This window comes from Papio anubis, chromosome 5 (genome assembly GCF_008728515.1).
Source record: "Papio anubis isolate 15944 chromosome 5, Panubis1.0, whole genome shotgun sequence".
In the NCBI taxonomy this organism is placed as follows: domain Eukaryota; kingdom Metazoa; phylum Chordata; class Mammalia; order Primates; family Cercopithecidae; genus Papio; species Papio anubis.
The window spans coordinates 72,316,315-72,339,324 of NC_044980.1; the positions used below are offsets into that span (position 1 = coordinate 72,316,315).

The 23,010-nt window shown below is 41.3% G+C and overlaps 1 protein-coding gene and 1 pseudogene across 6 annotated transcripts in view; both read right to left on the reverse strand.

Moving 5' to 3' along the window:
* Positions 1-610: 610 nt before the first annotated feature.
* The window catches only part of HOMER1 (homer scaffold protein 1), a 164,901-nt gene continuing 142,501 nt past the window's right edge, over positions 611-23,010 (reverse strand). Inside the window, exons 11-15 of one of the 6 annotated variants that reach the window (XR_004183756.1) lie at positions 20,017-20,069; positions 16,316-16,390; positions 15,609-15,772; positions 11,531-11,689; positions 611-1,008 (exon numbers count right to left, since the gene is read on the reverse strand). The gene's annotated coding sequence lies outside the window, so the exon portion shown is untranslated. The remainder of the gene's footprint in view (positions 1,009-11,530; positions 11,690-15,608; positions 15,773-16,315; positions 16,391-20,016; positions 20,070-23,010) is intronic. The other 5 variants (XR_004183753.1, XR_004183757.1, XR_004183754.1 and 2 more) reach the window with 5 other exon arrangements.
* LOC101024086 lies at positions 7,524-8,725 on the reverse strand (annotated as a pseudogene).

Genomic DNA, 23,010 nt, shown 5'->3' on the forward strand with positions numbered 1-23,010 from the left:
GTGTCGTAGGAATCAGGTATTCGATGGGAGGTGTGAGCGCTTCATGGACTCTTAGCTCTCTTTTATCAACCCAAAACTTATAGCACAGTCTTGGGATCAAATAACAAACCAGGCAAAAGAGGGAAGAGAATGAATTATAGTCAGCAATTCAGAAGACACACTAGAATCTTCCAGTGACTGACCTAAAAAGTCCAGCAACAGCCTCGTAAGTGAGCAGTCAACTCCTTTTCTCTTATCTTTCTGTCTCTGTTACTCTCATCGCTGAGGCTGGCAAAGGAAAGTATGCTTCCTGGAGAAAAAAAGCACACCTGAGTTCAAATCAGATTCCGTCCTTCACTAGTTAAAGGGTGTTGGGTGATGACCGATTTCCTGGAGTGTCAGGGTGCTTGTCTATGAAGCAGAGCCACTGCTCACCTCCCCAGGGCTGGAGTGAGGGCTAAGTGAGTTTACATGCCAAGTGCGCAACACATACTGGGTGTTCCATGAAAGTTCTTATTCTCCTTCCCTACAGCTATTTCTCTTTCAAATAGAATGACATCTTTTCAGAAAACAAAACTAGAATTACAGGTTTGAGGCATGTTGTTTTGATGAATAAATCATTAGCCAAGGGGAGAGTTTGGACCTTTTCTCTTTATTGCGACTCAAGCTAATATTTAGCAGGCATTGGCTAAGGACCTAGGCCACACGATGCTCCACGATGGAACTCAAAGCAGAGCTTCATCCAACTTTCAGTTCAGGTGGCTTCGGGCCATCTAAGTGGGAGAATTAAAGCAGATTGGTAACTGTATTCCAGCCTGGCTCATGCAGCTTCATGATTAATTTAGTAGAGGATCTTTTGGTGTGTTCTTCACTCTCTGAAGGAGGCTGCATCCTGCCCAGGGAGCAATCTATGACAGGGCTCTTAGGGAAAATTTGGTCTTGACAAAATATCTGTCAATAGTTTCATCTTCATCTTGGAAGAGGCCTTGTATCTTCCTGGCTGATGATGACAAAAATAGATCCCAGCACCTAAAAAAAAGATGACAGTCTAAGACATAGGATGAATGAAAGTCCAAAGTTATGAACATAACACAGCACAGAGGAACATGTTTTATTATTTATTTTTGTTGAGTTTGTCATTCTAAAGAACAGAGGGAGGCTCTCAAAAAGAAAAAAAACCATGTATTTATTTGGGAATAGGGCATTGCAATGGGAATATGCATGCCACAGTAAACTGTGTGTGTACCCAGCAAGGTAAAAATGAAGACAAAAGCTTTTAAAGGAGAAATGAGGAGGATTACATAATGATTTTGAAATTATTATCCTTGGCTACAAAGATCAGTAACAAGGATGAGGCCATTTGGAGGTTGGACAGGCAGTTGCTGGGTGGATGTCTGCACAGAAGTATTTTTCGTGTAAGGCTAAAATGGCCTTTGTGCAAGGCTGTGTTTTTTGTGGTCTTTTGTGATAGCTTTTGTTATCAGACGTATAAGTGAGAACCCTCTCTTCACAGCCTACCCTCACTCTATTTTTAGGCTTTATTTTTTTCCTTTTTAACACAAGTGACTCCATTTTGATTCTGCTAATTTTCACATTCCCTCTTTTGTTTGTTTGTTTGTTTTGTATCTTTATTATACTTTATTGTTAGTTCCCACAAGCAAAACATTCCCTCTTTTGATCAAGATTTTTCTCCAAAAGTGTCACTAGTCAATCACCCTGTAGATGGGTTTTGGTGTCCCTTGGTGCTGGGATAGACATGTCCCAGGTTGCTGGCCCCATCCCACAATGGAAAAAGTGAATGGCAAGTAGGAGTCATTGTCAAAACTCTTTTAAACACCTTTGCACAAAAGGGAGGTTGGAAGGGACCGGTTCTCAGGCTAAGTCTCCCTGCACTCCATTATGAAGTTCAATTTTGTCTGTTGTGTAGTTTTTTGCTGTCATCTCAAAGTGTTGGGTCAGCATTATTCTGAGTTTCTATGCCCACAAAAATTTCCTGGGATGGATTCTTGCTCTGTTGCCCAGACTGGGGTGCAGTGGCGTGATCTGGGCTCACTGCAACCTTCGCCTCCCAGGTTCAAACAATTCTCCTGCCTCAGCCTCCCAAGTAGCTGAGATTACAGGTGCACACCACCATTTAGCAGGGGAACACATGGCTCTTAGAAAAAGTAAAAGCATGTAAAGTTTCCTGGTTATATGAAACAATTCAGACACATCAAGAAAAGCTGGTTGGATGCAGTGGCTCATGCCTGTAACCCCAGTACTTTGGGAGGCCAAGGTGGGAGGATCATTTAAGGCCAGGAGTTTGAGACTAGTCTGGGCAATATAGAGAGATCCCATCTCTACAAAATATAAAAAAGTAAGCTGGGCATGTGGCATTGCCTGTAGTCCCAGCTACTTGGGAGGCTGAGGTTGGAGAATCACTTGAGCCTGAGAGGTTGAGGCTTTGGTGAACGATTGTGCCACTGCACTCCAACCTGGGCAACAGAGCAAGACCTTGTCTCAAAGGAAAAAAGAAAGAAAAGCTAAGGGTACAACATCAAGTTACCCTAGAGGAAAACATTGCTTTTCTAGGTCTTAAAGATAGTCATTTAAGCAGCAGGTCATAATAGCAGAGTTAGAACTGGAAAAAAAGTCACAAGAGCTTACTAAAAAGCTGAAAAAGTTAATCTCTCAGCTGAGCCAAAATACATGCCTTTTCAAGAGGGGAAAAGAGAGTTGAAGACAATGATACATGCCCTCAAATCGTGTGCAGTGAGACCCAGCCAAAGTTGAACTTCTGAGATATGAATCCGAGAAACTTCTAGAGGAAAACTCTACCTCAAGAAATGAAATTACCACTCTGAATAAAAAAGACAGCATGTTTAACCTAAAACTATGGAAATTAAATGAATCTCAGGACAAAATATGGCAGTAATATAAACTGCAATTTAGAAGATGGCTGTTACAAAGGAGATTTCAGATTTAAAAATCAAAACCTCTTGCAATTTTACTAAGAGCAAATCAATATTTCAAGAAAATCGACTAGCCTGGGCAACAAGGTGAGACCCCATCACTACAAAAAATTTAACAGTTATCTCAGTGTGGTGGTGAATGTCTATGGTTCCAGCTACTAGGGAGGCTGAGGTGGGAGGATCACTTGAGTCTGGGAGGCTGAGGCTACAGTCAGCTGTGATCATCCAGCCTGGATGACTGAGTGAGAGCCTTTCTCGAAAAATAAAAAATAAAAAAGAAAACTTTGTTGTTCTAGCATAAGAAACCACACTTCAATTTTGCATTTGTGTGTGTGTGTGTGTTTTTGTTTTTTTTTTTAGATGGAGTCTCACTCTGTCACCAGGCTGGAGTATAGTAGCATGACCTCGGCTCACTGCAACCTCCACCTCCCAGGTTCAAGCAATTCTCCTGCCTCACCCTCCTGAGCAGCTGGGACTACAGGCAAATGCCACCATGCCCAGCTAATTTTTGTATTTTAAGTAGAGATGAGGTTTCACCATGTTGGACAGGATGATCTTGATGTCTTGACCTCTTGATCCACCCTCCTCAGTCTCCCAAAATGCTGGGATTACAGGCTTGAGCCACCGTGCTCAGCTGCATTAGTGTATTTTTAATATCAAATCTCACTTATAATGTAGAAACACTTACAAATAATTCCCCTCTAATTATAGCCAACTGAATCACACACACAACTCCTTTCATAAATTTCTTCTCCACAAACCTTTTTCATGACTTACTCATACCATTGACAACATGCTCAGACTTTCTGCTTTGTCCTATACTTCCTCTTAAACAACTAGTAAGGCAAAAATTTACCACATAAAGGCCAGGCACAGTGGGTCACCCCTGTAATCCTAACACTTTGGGAGGCTGAGGTTGGTGGACTACTCGAGGCCAGGAGTGCAAGATCAACATGGCAAGACCCTGCCTTTCAAAAAGAAAACAAAATAAATAAATTTACCACATAAGATTCTTTCTCATACAAATTTATTCTCTTTTCTTTTTATGCTTTCTTACCAAAAATACACCTTGCTTTCTTTCTTTTTCTTCTGTTGTTTTCTTTTTTATTTTTTTTGAGACAGGGTCTCGCTCTGTCTCCCAGGCTGGAATGCAGTGGCATGATCTCTGTTCATTGCAACCTCCACCTCCTGGGCTCAAGCAATTCTCCTGCCTCAGCCTCCTAAGTAGCTGAGATTACAGGTGACCACCACCAAGCCTGGCTACATTTTTGTATTTTTAGTAGAGATGGGGGTTTCACCATGTTGGCCAAGCTGGTTTTGAACTCCTGACCTCAAATGATCTGCCTGCCTCAGCCTCCCAAAGTGCTGGGATTACAGGCATAAGCCACTGTGCCCAGCCATCTTTCTTTTCTTGAGACATGGTTTTGCTCTGCTGCCTAGGCTGGAGTACAGTGGCACATTCATAGCTCACTGCAGCCTAAAACTCCTAGGCTCACATGATTCTCCCACATCAGCCTCCAGAGTAGCTGGGACTACAGATACACGCCACCATACCCAGCTAAATTTTTTCAGTTTTTTTTTTGAGACGAGGTCTTGCTACATTGTGCAGGCTGGTCTCAAACTGCTGACCTCAAGTGATCTTGCCACCTCAGCCTCTCAAAGTGCTGGGATTACAAGTGTAAGTCACTGCATGTGGCACATAACTTACTTTCTCTCTTTCCTACTTACTGGTTCCTTTCTGTCTTGTTTCTATTTCCTTCCTAAATTTATATTTTGAAATAATTTTAAAATAACCTCGAAATCAGACAAATGTACTCTTCTTATTCAATAAAGAGCACATTTTTGTCTTTCTTATAATTTTTTCTTACAAAAAACACACATTATTTTGTGTGTGTTAATAGACCCAAGTATATTTAGTCTTTGTATAAAATTTAAGAAACAACAAATAAACTTATATTCAGCAATTTGTTCCAGGTTTTTTTTTGTTGTTGTTGTTGTTTTTTTTTTTTTTTTTGAGACAGAGTCTCACTTTGTTGCCTGGGCTGGAGTGCAATGGCGTGATCTCGGCTCACTGCAACCTCCACCTCCTGGGTTCAACTGATTCTCCTGCCTCAGCCTCCCAAGTTGCTGGGATTACAGACGCCTGTCACTGCGCCGGGCTAATTTTTTGTATTTTTACTAGAGATGGGGTTTCGCCATTTTGGCCAGGCTGGTCTTGAACTCCTGACCTCGTGATCCACCCGCCTTGGCCTCCCAAAGTGCTGGGATTACAGGCGTGAGCAATCACGCCCGACCTGTTTCAATTTTTTAAAAATCTTATTTGGAAATGACCCAGACATTTAATGAGTATCTATTACTTAATTTAACATAATTTTAAGATTTCAAATTAAATGAAAAGTTTCTTTATAAATATTTACACCATTCACATTTACACAATTTAATAATTTATCTAGATTACTTATAAAAACTGACATATTAGACAAAGCCTAGAACCCGTTCAAATTATTTTGCTATTAACAATTTTTATAGTCTGTGAATATCAGGTGTTCACCTAAGTCACAACTTTAAATATAAACATATAGGTATTTTGTCTATGACTCATAAGATAAAGCTGTTTTCATTATGAGCAATGTTTAATTAGTTTTACATATCAAAGAGTTACACACAAAGATCATTCTGGTTTATGCTGGGTTTATAGTTATATAACCTTTGTGTCAAACCTGGACATCTTAAAACATCTAGTAGAGACAAATATAAAACTGTCTGACAAGTAAACCCTAGGAAAAATGTATGTTGCTACTTCTTAAGACATCTGTATTTTTATTTTACCTATAGTTTTAAAAGCATCTTATAAACAATTTACTTAAGTCCTGTGAACTAAAAGGCACTTGAATTACCACATATTTTATATGAGCACTCATTTATATAAGCCAATCTGAAAAGAATTTCTTTTTTTTTTTTTGTTTGAGATGGAGTCTCACTCTTTTACCCAGGCTAGAGTGCAGTGGCATGATCTTGGCTCACTGCAACCTCCACCTCCTGGTTCAAGCAATTCTCCGGCCTCAGCCTCCTGAGTTAGCTGGGATTACAGGCATGTGCCACCATGCCCAGCTAATTTTTTAATTTTTAGTCGAGACGGGGTTTCACCATGTTGGCTAGGCTGGTCTTGAACTCCTGACCTCAGGTGACCTGCCCACCTCAGCCTCCCAAAGTGCTGGGATTACAGGCATGAGCCACTGTATCCAGCCCAACCTGAAAAGAATTTCTTAATGATTTCTGGCCAACCACAGCAGATTTGATAATGCAGACACAACATAATACATGTACATATGCACAAACATACCTAAACACACACACACGCACACACACACACACGAAGATGTTACAGCTTTCATTTTACAATTTTATTCATGAGATAGTAATACAAACTCACCAGTCTATAAAACATACTTGGATTGCCGGGCACGGTGGCTCACACCTGTAATCCCAGCAGTTTGGTAAGCTGAGGCAGGAGGATCACCTGAAGTGGAGAGTTCGAGACCAGCCTGACCAACATAGAGAAACCCTGTCTCTACTAAAAATACAAAATTAGCTGGGCGTGGTGGCTCATGCCTGTAATCCCAGCTACTCAGGAGGCTGAGGCAGCAGAATTGCTTGAACCCGGGAGGCGGAGGTTGTGGTGAGCTGATATTGTGGTATTGCACTCCAGCCTGGGCAACAAGAGCGAAACTCTGCCTCAAAAAAATAAAAATAAAAATAAAAAATGAATAAAACATACTTGGATTCAAGTTATGACAAAATTTCAGACAAAACTGGGACCTATTTATGCAACCAAACAGTATTTTCCCCAAATAGGTAATCTAATGAAGGCTGTGGACCAAAATGTTGGGTAAAGCAATTTCCATAGCAGTTTGATTTTTTTTTTCAAGAGAATTAAATCGTTTATTGATTACACATGATAATGGATGATACACAAGCTTCATTCCCATCTATAATTTTATCTGGTACCATTATTCAATTTAGATATATTGCATAGGATGTGCCAACAATCACTTTTATAACCAATAATTCCATGATTTTGCTTGCGTAATCCCTTTTAATGGTGAACTTCAGGTCACAACAGTAACTATCAGTTCAACTACACCAAAGTTTCCGAAGACAATGGCTTCTCCACCCAAGCAGGTTGTATGTAAATTCCAAATAGAACCTGGCATCACCCTGAAGGAATTCTAACTTCACACTGTTGGGGAAATTTACCAAGAAGGCTTCAGAGTAGACTAACTTTACACAGCACATTAAAAAAAAAAAAAAAAGACTTTTATTCAGCGTCACAATCAGACTAATCACATTTAGCAATCAACAGCATGGGTGCAAAAAAAAAAAAAAATCTACATTAAAACCCTTTGTTGGAATGCTTTACACTTTCCACAGAACAGAAACTAAAATAACCTGTTATACAATTAGTCACAAATACAGTCCTTGAGTTTTTTGCCCATACACATGACTGTTTGTCTAAAACATGTCTTCTTTGTAGCAGCTAGGCCCTGCCACCACTGTACTTGGCTGAGTTCACAAATCTGTTGTAACCTGTAGCTTCCCTGTCACTTCTCTGGCTCTCCTCTCCTGCTAAGATTTGTTTGATAATTAAAATCTTCTGCCACTGCCATAGCTACTGCTGCTGCTGGAACCACCATAGCCACCTTGGTTTTGTGGTTTTGTGAAGTATTGGCCTCCACTGCCATAGGGGCCAGAGCTTCTGCCTCCAAAATTTCCTCCCTTCATGGGTCCAACAATTGAAGACTGATTGTTGTAATTGCCAAAATCATTGTAGCTTCCACCACCTCCAAAATTGCTTCCATCATTACCAAATCCATTATAGCCATCCCCACTGCCACCATATCCACCACCACCACAGCTGCCACCAAAGCCACCACGACCACTGAAGTTTCCTCCACGACCGAAGTTGACATTCCCACTGAAACCACCTCCATAACCACCACCAAAGTTTCCAGAACCACTTCGAGACCTCTTTGGCTGGATGAAGCACTAGCCATCTCTTGCTTTGACAGGGCTTTCCTAACTTCACAGTTGTGGTCATTCACAGTATGGTATTTCTGAATGACAATCTTATCCACAGAGTCATGGTCATCAAAGGTTACAAAGGCAAAGCCCCTTTTCTTGCCACTGCCTCGGTCAGTCATGATTTCAGTCACTTCAATTTTCCCAGACTGTTCAAAATAATCTCTTAGGTGATGTTCTTCAGTGTCTTCTTTAATGCCACCAACAAATATCTTTTTCACAGTTAAGTGGGCACCTGGTCTTTGAGACTCTTCTCTTGAGACAGCTCTCTTTGGTTCCACAACTCTTCCATCTTGTGTGGCCTTGCATTCATGGCTGCATCCACCTCCTCCACAGTGGCATATGTGACAAACCCACAGCCCCTGGAACGCTTGGTGTTTGGATCTCTCATTACCACAGGGTCCGTGAGCGTTCCCCATTGCTCAAAATGGCTCCTCAGGCTCTCATTGGTTGTTTCAAACCTCAACCCTCCAATGAAGAGCTTCCTCAGCTGTTCGGGCTCTTTAGGAGACTCTGACTTAGACATGATGGCAGGGAGAAGAGAGACTTTAACGATGCTTCTTCCGCGACGTCCACAGGCAGATAGCAGTTTGATTTTTAAAAAACTCCTTCACCTTTTTTTTCTCTTTTTTCCTTAGTTTCAAATAAGTTTAGCGTTAAATTTTCAATGTTTATATTTTAGACAGGACTGGCCAAACTGTATAAGAAAAACAAAATATCTAAGTAGCTTTGTATTTTTTTTTTTGGAGACAGAATCTTGCTCAGTTGCCCAGGCTGGAGGGCAGTGGTGTGATCTCAGTTCACTGCAGCCTCTGCTTCCTGGGTTCAAGCAACTCTCATGCCTCAGCCTCCCAAGCAGCTGGGATTACAGGCATCCTCCACCACACCCAGCTAATTTTTATTTTTTTGTATTTTTAGTAGAGACGGGGTTTCACCATGTTGGCCAGGCTAGTCTTGAACTCCTGACCTCAAGTGATCCGCCCACCTTGGCCTTCCAAAGTGCTGGGATTATAGGCGTGAGCCACCACGCCTGGTTGGCCTTGTATTTTTAGTAACAATCTATCTTTTGCCAACCTGGGGTGTTTGACTAGTCAATGTGGGCAGGGAAACATTTTAGAAGGCTTTGCTTTGTTTTTGTTTTGACTTTCTCCTTTTGGTCCAAGCAAATTTTTTATGCTGGACAAAGATATCATATTATTGCTCTAAGCTCAAGATTTTGATATATTTGATCTGAGTATATAACTTTATAAACATTTATCTGTTTTTTTTTTTTAAATTTATTATTATTTTTTTATGAGACAGAGTCTCACTCTGTCACTCAGGCTGGAGCGCAGTGGCACGATCTCTGCTCACTGCAACCTCTGCCTCCTGGTTTCAAGCAATTATCCAGCCTCAGTCTCCTGGGTATCTGGGATTACAGGTGTGCGCCACCACACCAGGATAATTTTTGCATTTTGTATTTTAGGAGTTTCACCATATTGGTCAGTCTGGTCTCAAACTCCTGACCTCATGATTTGACCACCTCAGCCTCCCAAAGTATTGGGATTACAGGTGTGAGCCACCGCACCTGGCCTTATCTGGTTCTTTTTCTTTTATACTATCAATCCTTCAGTTATCCATTTCATCACAATATGCAATTATCAGTCAGGCAAACCTAAATTTACATTCCCAAAGATTTCTAGATTGTTACTTGCCATGGAGCTATTGTGATGTGTAAAGCCAATAATTTGAAAGAGCTTTAAAATCTTTTTTTCTTTTTTTTTTTTTTTTTTTTGAGACAGGGTCTCTGTCTGTCACCCAGGCTGGAGTACAGTGGCATGAACAGAGCTCATTGGAGCTTCAAACTCCTAGGCTCAAGTGATCCTCCTGCCTCAGCCTCTCAAGTAAGTAGGACTATAGGCATGCACCACCATGTCCAGAGACTGTAAAATACTTCTTTTTTCTTTTTTTTTGATAGAAATGGGGTCTTGCTGTTTTGCCCAGGCTGGTCTTGAACTCCTGGCTTCAAGCAATTCTCTCGTCTCGGCCTTCCAATGCGCCGGGATTACAGGCATGGGCCACCATACCCAGCCCAATACCTTTTCTGGAATGCCATAAACAGTGAGTTTTATCTTAATACCAATAGAAAAGTCAGCAGATTCAAAGTAGGCAGAAGAAAAAAGAAAATAGAGAGAGGCAGACAAAGAACTCAGAAGGCTCTATATGCTAACTCTATAGTTGCAAGGTTTTTTAAGAGAGTTTAAAATAATCACCATTTTGGCTCTGAATTTTCCATGATGTACTTTGTCTGTTAAAAAATATGCACAAGAACTGGTCATATGTAACTGGCTTCAGTCCCAGAAAACGTGGCATGCCATAATGTTTGAGAATCTCATTCTGTTCTTATTAACATCTTGAGAGCAAAGACAATCCTATAAATCCCATCAGAGAATGTCAGGACTTTGGACCAATGTTTAGATGGTGGTGGCTGCCCTAGTGGCTTTTAATTAGCCATTTTGTGCCCACTATTTAGAATTTTTATTTTTGCTCTCAGAAGGTATTCAGAAACAAGCAAGGGAAAAGAGTCAAATCACAGATGCCTGTAACCAAATGAAACCAGGGTAAGAGTGTTCACAAAAATTTTAAGCCAGGTTTGCAGCTCAAACAAAATATCAAATTAAAAAGTAAGTTCACCAGAAAAAACATGCCTCAAAGAGTGTAAATTCCATAGAATTCGGAGTGCTCAACCCAGAAAGACACTTGTCTTTGTATCAAAAAGAACTTGCCAGAAAAAAACAAAAAGTGTTTTATCATCCCAGGAGGCATCTGAGGTCCTTTTTTTTTCTCTTTTTTGAGATGGAGTCTCACTCTATTACCCAGGCTGGAGTGCAGTAGCAGTGATCTCGGCTCACTGCAACCTCCACCTCCCAGGTTCCAGTGATTCTCCTGCCTCAGTCTTCTGAGTAGCTGGAATTACAGGCGCCCACCACCATGCCCAGCTAATTTTTGTATTTTCAGTAGAGACGGTGTGCCACCGTGTTGACCAGGCTGGTCTGGAACTCCTGACCTCAGGTGATCTGCCTGCCTTGGCCTCCCAAAGTGTTGGGATTACAGGCGTGAGCCACTGTGCTTGGCTAGGTCCTTTTTTTTTTTTTTTTTTTTTTGAGACAGTGTCTCACTCTGTCACTCAGGTTGGAGTGCTGTGGCGCCATCTTGGCTCACTACAACCTCTGCCTCCCGGGCTCAAGCAATCCTCCCACCTCAGCCTCCCAAGAAGCTGGGATTACAGGCACATGCCACCATGCCTGGCTGAGTTTTGTCTTTTTTGTAGAGAGAAGATTTTGCTATGTTGCTCAGGATGGTTTCGAACTCCTGAGTTCAAGGATCCACCTGCCTTCTAAAGTGCTGGGAATACAGGCATGAGCTACCATGCCCAACCTTTAAGGTCTTTTACTAAGGTAGGCTTATAACCAAAGTGATCCCCCCAAAATTTTTAAAGCCTCTACCAAAAAGAGGGAGGCTCAGCCTGAGAGAAGACTCACCAGGGCAGAAGAGGTGAGTTGCGAAAGTGGAGAGCTCAAAGGGCTCCTGTAAGTGCTGCACACTGGTATCGAGAATTGCCAGCTCTGTCCAAAACTGATCCTACTTCAGGTCCTGCTTCCAGATACTATTTGTGTCACCCTAAATAACAGAGAGGCTCTCTAAAAAAAAAAAAAAAAAAAAAAAAATTCAGGAATAGGGCATTGCAATAGGAATATGAGTGCCATACCAAACTATGTGTGTATTCAGGGAGGCAAAAGAAGACAAAGGTTTTAAAGGAAAAATGAGGAGGATTACGGATTACATAATTGTTTTGAAATGATTATTCTAAACTACGAAGATCAACAACAGTGGTGACTGAGGTTGGACAGGTAGTTGCTGAGCAAATGTCCTCATAGAAATATTTTTTGTGTAAGATTGTGATGGCCTTTGTGCAAGGTTGTGGGTTTTGCAGTCTTTTGTGATAGCTTTTGTTATCAGGCATGCAAGTGAGAACCCTCTCTTCATAGCCCTCCCTGGATCTATTTGTTAGGGTTTTATTTTCCTCTTTTTATTTTGTATTCTTTTGAGATAGAGTCTCGCTATGTCGCCCAGGCCGGAGTGCAGTGGTGTGATCTCAGCTCACTGCAACCTCCGCCTCCCGGGTTCAAGCGATTCTCCTGCCTCAGCCTCCTCAGTAGCCGGGCTAGAGGCACCTACCACCACACCCGGCTAATTTTGTATTTTTAGTAGAGGCAGGTTTCACCATGTTGGCCAGGCTGATCTCGAACTCCTAACGTCAAATGATCCACCCACCTCGGCCTCCCTAAGTGCTGGGATTACCGGCACGAGCCACTGTGCCCAGCCAATTTTTTATTTTTTTTGAGACAGAGTCACAATTTTCCTCCATCACCAACGCTGGAGTGTGATGGTGTGATCACAGCTCACTGCAGCCTCGACCTCCTGGGCTCAAGTGATTCTCCCACCTCAACCTCCCAAGTAGGACCCTCAAGTCCCCCAAGTGGGACTACAGGTGTGTACTACCATGCCTGGCTAATTTTTAAACTTTTTTTGTAGATATGGGGTCTTTTTATGTTGCCAAGGCTGGTCTCAAACCCTTGGCCTCAAGAAATCCTTCCACCTCAGCCTCCCAAAGTGCTGAGGTTACAGGCGTAAGCCACTGTGCCCTGCCCTTTTTCTAATTTTTAACACAACTGACTCCATTTTGATTCTGATAACCTTCAAAAGTGTTTGCTCACGACAGTTCAACAGTCAAAGCAAGCAGCTTGTTATGAGCTTTGACACTGGATTTGAAGAAGGAAAAATTGATACTAATGACTTACAATATTAGTAGCCACATTTCTAACCAGAACGGTCATTAGAAATAAGCATAGATAATAGGCTAGAGAGGAAAGCTTCCTATCACTGGATTGGGTTACCTTTAATGCAGCCTTACTCACCTCCATAATGTTACTGCAAGGTAGATTGTAATTCACATACACAAATAACACTTCTGTATGTTATGTGCTATGAAGATTTTTTCACTGTATTACCCAATTCTCCTTTTAAGAAAAGATCTCTGTCTCAACTTATTGTGAGAGATTAGGACTAGATACATTTGTCCTTTTTGTATCTAGTCCTAATCTCTTCCTTCCAGGCAGAGAGAACTACATAAATCCATCATTCCCTCATCACTCTGGCTCTTTAAATGTCCTATAGCATCAAGCAATCAAGTGTTACTTTTGCTATTGTTGATATATAAATTGACTACTGGGAAAAAGCTTCCCTGAATTATTTATCAGAATGAACTTTATAACTAATATATGAAGACATCAGCTATATGTCAATGGTCAACCTTAAAGATAGTTTTTTTAAAAACTGTGCAATTATGATATTTTTCTTTTTTGTTTTGTTTTGTTTTTGTTTTTTTGAGACAGGGTCTTGTTCTGTCACCCAGGCTGGGGTGTAATGGTGCATTATAGCTCACTGCAGCCTTGACCTCCCAGTTTCAAGTGATCCTCTGGCCTCGGCCACTTGAGTAGCTGGGACCACAGGTGCATGCCTGGCTAATTTTTAGGTTTCTTTTTTGTAGAAATGAGGCTTCACTATGTTGCCTAGGTTTGTCTTGAACTCCCGGCTTCAAGTGATCCTCCTGCCTTGGCCTCCCAAAGTGCTGGGATTACAGGTGTGAGCCACCACAGCCAGCTGACTTAGACTTTTTTTTTCAATTGGCTATTCTGTATCTTGCCAAATGCACCAAAGATTTGAAGTAACTTTTGATGAAAACACAGGTACCATCAGACCAGTATAACAGGACCAAAAAACTGATCAAGAAATAGGAGCAGGAACAAATAAGTAAGGGCTAAGAGGAAGAAAACACTAGAATTACAGAAACTATCTGAGGAACACTATAGCAATTAAGCCCCAAATCTGGTCTTGAGCTTCCCAGGAGCCAGAGTGAAGAGGGAATGATGGATTCATGTAGTCCTCTGCCTAGAAGACCCATAGGCCAAAAAGGATAAATTCATCTAGTCCTAATGTCTGACAATGATTTGAAAGAGAGATCTTTTCTTAAAAGGGGAATTGGGTAATACAGTGAAAAAATCCTAACAGCATGTTGACAAAGCACACAGAAGTGTTCTGTGTGTATGTGAACTATAATTTACCTTGCAGTAACATTATGACAAGTAAGGCTGCACTGCATTAGCACAAATAAGCCCCTGCAGTCAGCCTCCTGGCATCCCTGGGCAATGAGAACATTGTCTTAAGTTCCAATGTGAGGCCGATAATTTCCTGATCAATAAGAAAAGCCTAAAGCCGGGCATGGTGGCTTACACCTGTAATCCCAGCACTTTGGGAGGCCGAGGAGGGCAGATAACATGAAGTCAGGAGTTCAAGACCAGCCTAGCCAACATGGCGAAAACCCGTCTCCACTAAAAAATACAAAAATTAGCCAGGTGTGGTGGTGAGTGCCTGTAATCCCAGCTACTTGGGAGGCTGAGGCAGGGATAATTGCTTGAATCCTAGAGGCAGAGGTTGCAGTGAGGTGAGAGCGTGCCACTGTACTCCAGCCTGGGAGACAGAGCAAGACTCTGTCTCAGAAAAAACAAACAAACAAACAAACAAAAAACCATGATAAAGAGTTTCTGTGCAACCCTGAACTATCCTTGGGCTGGATGCTTTGATTGTTTGATTATCTGGCATCGCTTACCAGTTCTTCTTCAGGTCATGTTGGATCTTTCTTTACAGGGTCCTTTCCAAGTCCTTTTCCCTGCATACTCTTTAACTGTCAGGGTTTGCTAGGGCTCCTGTTCTCTTCATCCTCTATTTGATTTCATTTGCTCATGGCCTTACCCACTGCTTTTCTGGTAATCCCCAAACTTATTTCCCCAGGTTATACTCTCTCCCATGCTTCAGATACATAAGACTTCTGGAGAAGCAACTCAAATTCAGAATGTCCAAAGCATCTTTCTTCAACCAAATCCAGAAGCTTCAAAGTCCTCCAGAGTGGTATCACATCCTGCAATGTCTATTGGTAGTGGGAACATCTTCTCAGGTCATAACTAGGGAATGCAAAGAATATAATTTTGTTCTTCTAAATTTTGTTCCAAAATTCATTTTTCTACCTAGCAGTAGAAACATTGTTTTTGTCAAGTCAATATAAACTCAGAGAATTTAAGGTTTCTCCTCTGCCACCTGCTCCCTCGGGTTACATCTAAGTGATGGCAGTGTTCAAGCAATTCGGGGTTGGGGTGTGGCAGGTTCTGTTTCTTTTTTTTTTTTTTTTTTTTTTTTGAGACACAGTTTCACTCTTGTCACCCAGGCTGGAGTGCAATGGCACGATCTCGGCTCACTGCAACCTCCCCCTCCCAGGTTCAAGTGATTCTCCAGCCTCAGCCTCCCAAGTAGCTGGGATTACAGGTGCACGCCACCACGCCCAGCTAATTTTCGTATTTTTAGTAGAGATGGGGTTTCACCATGTTGGCCAGGCTGGTCTTGAACTCTTGACCTCAGGTGATCCATTCACCTCAGCCTCCCAAAGTGCTGGGATTACAGGCATGAGCCACCGTGCCCAGCCAGGGGTTCTGTTTCTTGATTCACCTGATTTATGCTGGCATTTGCTCAGACAGTGGGCTCCCTCTGGCCCTGGTCACTGGCTCCTTTCTCTACCAGCATCCACTGAGATGTCCATCTTGCCTTTGGTCCCATATCCACCCAGGTGAACGTGTGTCCTCATATCTAACACAGTAGCTCTTTTGTCATACCTGCTAGAGCAATGGAAACATTTCAGATGTCTTCCTATGCCACACTGGAGCCCCAAGAAATGTGTGGGGCCCCTCTTAGCTTAAAAACACCATGTTTTCATTTCCACTCAGTGGCTGCTGCATCACCCTGGCCCAAGGATACTCTTCTGTAGGTCACACCTGGAACTTGAAGCATGGGCGTCCTCTGCTCTTCAATCTCCTATCCTGTCTGAAGGTTCACTTTTTTACCCTCCCTGCTACCATCTAAGGCTGATGTACTGGGCAACCAGGGAGAGGAGGTTGTGCTCAGGGCCCCTCCATAGTGATATGTGCCACCCTCTCATTTCCTTCCACTCTCCCTCCTTGCTACATGGGGGGTGTCATTTAAAAAAAAAAAATCTCATTTGAGGTGGGAAATTCAAAAGTAGAGAACTGACCCTTTCATTACTATGGTAATAACCCAAACCTGAGGGCCAAGTGAGTAGAATACATTTGTTGAAAGGAACAATAAATGCCAGGAAAGCAGCAGAAATCCAAATTTCAAAATATCATCCCATCACATACCTCTTGAACATCTCTCATATTCAGTTCAGCTGTTTTTGCATCATTTACAGTTTTCTGTGTCTCTTACCTGGATTGCTACAATAAAAAAAAAAAAAAAACTTCCTGATTATGGTTTTCTATAAGCTTTCTGAAGAAACTATTATTAATTTTTATAAAGACGAGGTCTCACAATGTTGCCCAGGCTGGTCTTGAACCCCTGGGTTCAAGCAATCTTTCCACCTTGGCCTCCCAAAGTGCTGGGATTACAGGCATGAGCCACTGCACCTGGCCTTCCATAAACCTTTTTTTTTTTTTCTTTTTTTTTTTTAAGACGGAGTCTCACTCTGTCACACAGGCTAGAGAGCGGTGGTGTGACTTCAGCTCACTGCGATCTCTGCCTCCTGGGTTAAAGTTATTCTCATGTCTCAGTCTCCTGAGTAGCTGGAAATAGGCAAGTGCCACCATGCCTGGCAAATTTTTGTACTTTTAGTAGACAGGGTTCCATCATGTTGGCCAGGCTGGTCTCAAACTCCTGACCTCAAGTGATTCGTCCACCTCGGCCTCCCAAAGTGCTGGGATTATATGTGTGAGCCACCACGCCTGGCCCCATAAGCTTTCTTTAGGCCATTTTTGATACTGTAGCCAGAATGTTTTACTGTCTCTAAAACGTGCATCCAGTCATGCTATGTCTTCTCCTCAAAGGCTTCAGTGGCTTTCCACTGCCTTTGGGAAAAGTCAGAAGTGCTGAGGACATGAAACAAAGTCCATAGTCTGGACTCTGTATGACGTGTTTTCTCTGATTCCCCAAGCTCAGCTAGACTGTATGTCAGGACTGTGAATTCAAATGTGTGGCTTGCTTTCCTCCATCACTCCAATCTTCAAAGTGAACATCTATTCATCTTTCACACTTAGTTTCAATGTTACCTTCTCAGTGATACTGGCTAATTCTCTCCTGTGTATATTCCTTTCATAACAGCATTGATGTCTGATTGTTTCTTGGTTAACATGTATGCTTCCCTCATTAGATTATAAGCTTCTTGAGGACAGGACTGTGTCTTCCCATCTTTGCATTCCAGTGCCTGGCATTGTACCTAGTGACATTGTAGGTATTCACAAGATGTTTGACTGAATAGCCAACTGGCAGAGGATGCTTTCAGAAGCAAAGCCACCAATCGGGAGACAAAAGGCTCTTGACATAAGAGAGAGAAATGTCTGGATATACTGGGGTTCAAACATTTCCCTATTCCTTCTTTCCTTTTTAATCCTACCTTTTACTTTCCTACTTTGAAGGCTACAAAGCACAGGACTTTGGGTTTTAAACTTGGTGATCCCCAAGCATCTCCAGATGGTGACACCATACAATAGTTGAAAGATCAAGTCACTGAGCAAAAGTTAAAATTTACATGTGGTGGCCGGGTGTGGTGGCTCATGCCTGTAATCCCAGCACTTTGGGAGGCCAAGGCGGGTGGATCACTTGAGGTCAGGAGTTCAAGACCAGCCTGGCCAACATGGCGAAACCCCATCTCTACTAAATATACAAAAATAAGCTGGGTATGGCGGTGTGCACCTGTAATCCCAGCTACTCAGGAGGCTGAGGCAAGATAATCCTTTGAACCTGGGAGGCAGAGGTTGCAGTGAGCTGAGATTTCGCCACTGCACTCCAGCTCGGGCAACAGAGCCAGACTCTATCTCAAAAAAAAAAAAACAAAAAACAAAACAAAACAAAACAAAAAAAACAGAAAAAAAAAATTACATGTGGCGTCTTCTCTTTCCTAAGGCGGTAAACATGTACAGTCATTTAACACATTTATTGTGCAATTATTATGTCCAAAGTATGTTGCTAGATGTTGTTTGAGTATAATTTGGAAAGATTTTCATCAAAGCTAGTAAAACTTATTTTTGAGTTTTAGTTTTCAGGAACATTTGTTCATCTGCAGTTCATTCTCCCCAGTGAGAGAAGACATTAGAAGCACTGCAAGACATTTGGTGACTGGGTACTAATTATTCCTGAATATTGCTAACATTTAACAAGTAGCCTCAAGGTGGAGAAGAAGTGGGTAGGATGAAAATGAAAAGAAAAAATATTGAAATGTTTAAATAAATCATATGTAGCCGTAAAATGAAATAATACTCTGAAGGAGTTAGGAGGAATAAGGTTGATCTGTATGTATCAACTTGGACAGATCGTCTAATAAGATTAAGTTAAAAAAGGCAAATTGTAGAATAAAACATACCATATAAAATTTATGACTCTTTGCCCTCCAAAACTACATGTTTCTATAAGTACATACATATTGTATACAAATGCATATAAAATGCTGAAAGGATAGACATTAAAGAGCTTATAGTAACAGTTTTTAGGGATAGAACTGAGAAGTCAAGGATGACTTTTGCTTTACCTGTATTATTAAAAACAATTACAAAAAGAAAGTATACATGAACCACTTACATAATTAAAATTAAACTTGTTTCTCCTAAAAAAAAAAAAAGGTAGGGTGAAATTCGAAGACATAATACTATTGTGAAATGGAAAACCATTCGATCCTTCTCGTTAAGTGATAGATTGATAAATATTGAAAACTGATAAACTTTTGTACCTGCCTTCTTAAAAAATACCCACAGGTCAGTTCAGGCATGATGGAGAAAGGTGCAGAGGAGGCAGAGGACCTATTTTATTCCTGGTTCTGCCTCTTGTTTGGCTGATCACTTTATCTTGCTGAACCTCAGACTCCCCATCTATAAAATGGGGATAACAATTTAACACTGAGGTCATGAAATTGTATGAAAACTGTTGTGAGACGGAGTAGTTGGCCATGTACCATAGACTATGTAGTTCTATGCTTTATACTATTATGTATAATGCTGAGATTTTAATGCATAGATTGTAATTATAAAATAAAGGCTCTGCTACAGGAGACCACTATTAATCACTAAGCAGAAAAATATAAACAAAAGTTGTTTAAAAGTTAGACTTTATTAGAAAATTTGCAAGTGATCTGCAAATTTTGTGGGTTATTTGGAGCCAATGTTGAGTACTGATCATTCCTTTTTTCTTCCTGGACCGTCGAACATGCTCAATTTGTTGACCAAGTAGTGTAAGTCACGTCTACTCAAGAAATTCAAACTCATTTTAATTGTAATTTAAAGTCGAAATAAAAATCAAATACCATACAGTCGTCTAAAACCAAATACAGAGTATAATTTGAGAGCACTTCTATCAGAGATAATTTGTATGCAGTTATGTTTATGAGTCAATATGAAAAAAAGAGTTGGGACCATTTAAGATAACAGAAATATTAACTCTCTAAACTTTCTATAGCAATGCAAACACAAAGTTACATGGTCCTTGTGGTGTATTCAGTATCAAAACAATACATGTAAAAAGAAACACAATACACACAAGCCTCTAAAACTTGGAGAGGCAAATAAGCCACAGAAAGAAAGTGGTGTTGGTTAACTTCTTCTTGGCTACATACACCTCCCCATCCCTTAAAAATGACAACATCAAAGCCCCATATATTAACAGAAGGAATGGGATGTCACACTTAAGCAGTAAGTCATTCAATATAAATTATTTTCATAAACAAACATTTGAGACTAGGTTTACAGAAGATAGAAGTTATCTTATGTAGACCCTATTTCTGTATTTTGTTTCAGTGACAGAGCATTGAGAAAGCCCTGATTTACACTGAGAAATGGTACCAGTTCTTTTAACAGCTCACCTTGAAATACCAGGAAGCTCTTCAATTTACCAGAGATGGCCTTATTCTGGCATCTGCACAAAAAAACAGTTACCCTGGCACTGATGTTTGCTGGATTTCAAAGTTTTAAAATGTTAGAAACACCATATTTGAGTTTGTTAGTTTTTAACTCATGTTAAAATATATTTCAAAACCAAGTATTAATGAAGGATCTCAACAGAACACAGTTTAAATACCATCACCTCGAGACACAAAGTTGATTTGCTGATGTTTCTGTGTGAAATCTGGCTTTCTGAAACTCCACTCAAGCTCCCGTGAGCTCCCACTCTTCTGGTTGTCCACCCATCTCTCTTGGCCATTCCTTTCACAAGCTCTTGTCCTGCATCTGGCCCAAGGTGACATTTTCACCCTGCATTCTCTCCATTTCTTATGCCCTCAATTACCACTACATAAAGTGACAACTCCCAAATATTTATCTCCAGCTCATAGTTATCTCTCAAGCTCCATCTAGACCCACAGTTCCACTTGGATATTCGATAGGCATGTAAAATGCAAAACAGAACTCACAAAACTGAGTTTCTGCCCTCCTGAATTCACTCTCTGGGGAAATGAGATTCTTCATCTGGTTGTCCACGAGATCTAGAAGCATCCTACATTCCTCTTTTCCTTGCCACCTAAATTAGTCAAGAAGTCCTACTGGTTCTACCGCCTATAGACTCTGTGAATCCATTCCCACCGCTACTGCCATAACACAGCCTCTCAACAGGGACTGTGATTTACATAGCTGCCTGACTTATACAACATATTATTTTTTATAATTTTTTTTTTTTTTAAGATGGAGTCTCATTCTGCCGCCCAGGCTGGAGTGAGGTGGCATGATCTTGGCTTACTGCAACCTCTGCCTCCCGGGTTCAAGTGATCCTCCTGCTTCAGTCTCCAGAGTAGCTGAGATTACAGGGGCCCACCACCACGCCCTGCTAATTTTTGTATTTTTCAGTAGAGATGGGGTTTCACCATGTTGGCCAGGCTGGTCTCGAACTCCTGACCTCAAGTGATCGCCCACCTCGGCCTCCCAAAGTGCTGCAATTATGGGCGTGAGCCACTGTGCCCGGCCTATTTTTTATAATTTTTAATTTTTGTAGATACATAAAAGCTATATAAAATATATTTCTGATTATATCATTTCTTTGCAAAAAAAAAATCCTCACTATTTCTCCATTACCTTCAGCATGAAATGGAAATCTTTAAAATGACTTACAAAGTTCTTCCTGCTCTCGCCTTTGGCTAGAGCATCTCCATCTTTTGCCATGACCTTCCCTAACATCCTATGCTTCAGCTGTACTGATCCATTCTAACTTTCCATATGTCCCAATATTTTCGTCAGTCTTCTGAGCCTTTGCACAGCACACTCTCTGCAATTCTCTTTTACCTCTTCTTCAACTAGCCAGCTCCTGCTCCTCCACCAAGCCTCAAGCCGATGTCACCTCCTCTGGGAAAGACTTCCCAAGCTCTCTTCCCTCTGGACTGCCCTGTGCTAGTGTTCTCCTTTGTCTTATAACTTGTGCACTGCAAAGTAACTGTGTTCTGCAATGAACTGCGAGCTTCTCTCTATAGCTTGTATTCCAAAATGGGGCCTGCGGCAAAGTAGGTGCTTAATAAATGTTTTAGGAAAGAAATGATAAAAGGCATGACTCAGGGGCCAATTAATTACACACAGGTCTATTAACCATTCTATTAACCAGACACTAACCCCAAGACTGATTTCCTAGTGAGCTATCACCTTGTTCTACAACTCTTTTAGGTTTACCTAATTCAAACCCAATCCTTTTGCAGTTCCTCAAAAAGTTAAACATAGAATTCTGATATAATCCAGCAATTCCTCCCCTACATATATAGCCACAAGAATGCTAGAAAGCAAGAACTCAGATAAATTGTACACAAATGTTCATAACAGCAACAATCACAAGAACCATACAGTGGAATTGACCCAAGTATCCATCAACGGATGAATTAAGAATCATATATCCACACAACGGAAAATTATTCAGCCTTGAAAAGTAATGAAATTCTGATACATGCCACAACATGGATGGATCTTGAAAGTATTATGCTAAGTGAAACAAGCCAGACACAAAGAAAACAAATATTATACAATTCCACTTACATGAGGTACCTAGAATAAGCCAACTTATAGAGGGATAAAGTAGAACAGAGGTTGCCACAGGCTGCAGGGGCAGGTGGGGAGGGTGGAGAGGGTAGAAGAAATAGGGAGCTATTATTAAGTGGGTACAGAGTTTCTGTTTGGGATGATGAAAAGTTCTGGAAAGGGATACATGGTGATGGTTACACAATGTTGTGAATGTGCTCAATGTCACTGAATCATACACTTAAAAAATTGTTAGAACGGCAAATTTTGTTATGTACATTTTATTACAATAAGAAAGGTTAACAATTCAACACTTGAGGCTGGGCACAGTGGCTCACTCACCCCTGTAATGCTAGCACTTTGGGAGGCTGAGGTGGGTGGATCACCTGAGGTCAAGAGTTCAAGACCAGCCTGGTTAACATGGTAAAACCCCATCTCTACTAAAAATACAAAAATTAGCCAGGTGTGGTGGCGTGCACCTGTAATCCCAGCTACTCAGGAGGCTGAGGCACGAGAATCGCTTGAACTTGGGTGGCAGAGGTTGCAGCAAGCTGACATCGTGCCACTGCACTCCAGCCTGGGAGACAAGGGAAAAACTCTTAAGTCTCAACAACAACAACAACAACAACAACAAAAACCACGAAGTGTTTTCACCCTGATCTTTGTTACCATCTATCTGAAGATCCTAGAGCCATGAGTTACTTCTGCAACTGATCTAATAGTTTGATCAAACTAGAAAGACATTAAGTTCTGGGCCGGGCACGGTGGCTCACACCTCAGCACTTTGGGATGCCGAGGCAGGCGGATCACGAGGTCAGGAGATCGAGACCATCCTGGCTAACAGGGTGAAACCCTGTCTCTACTAAAAA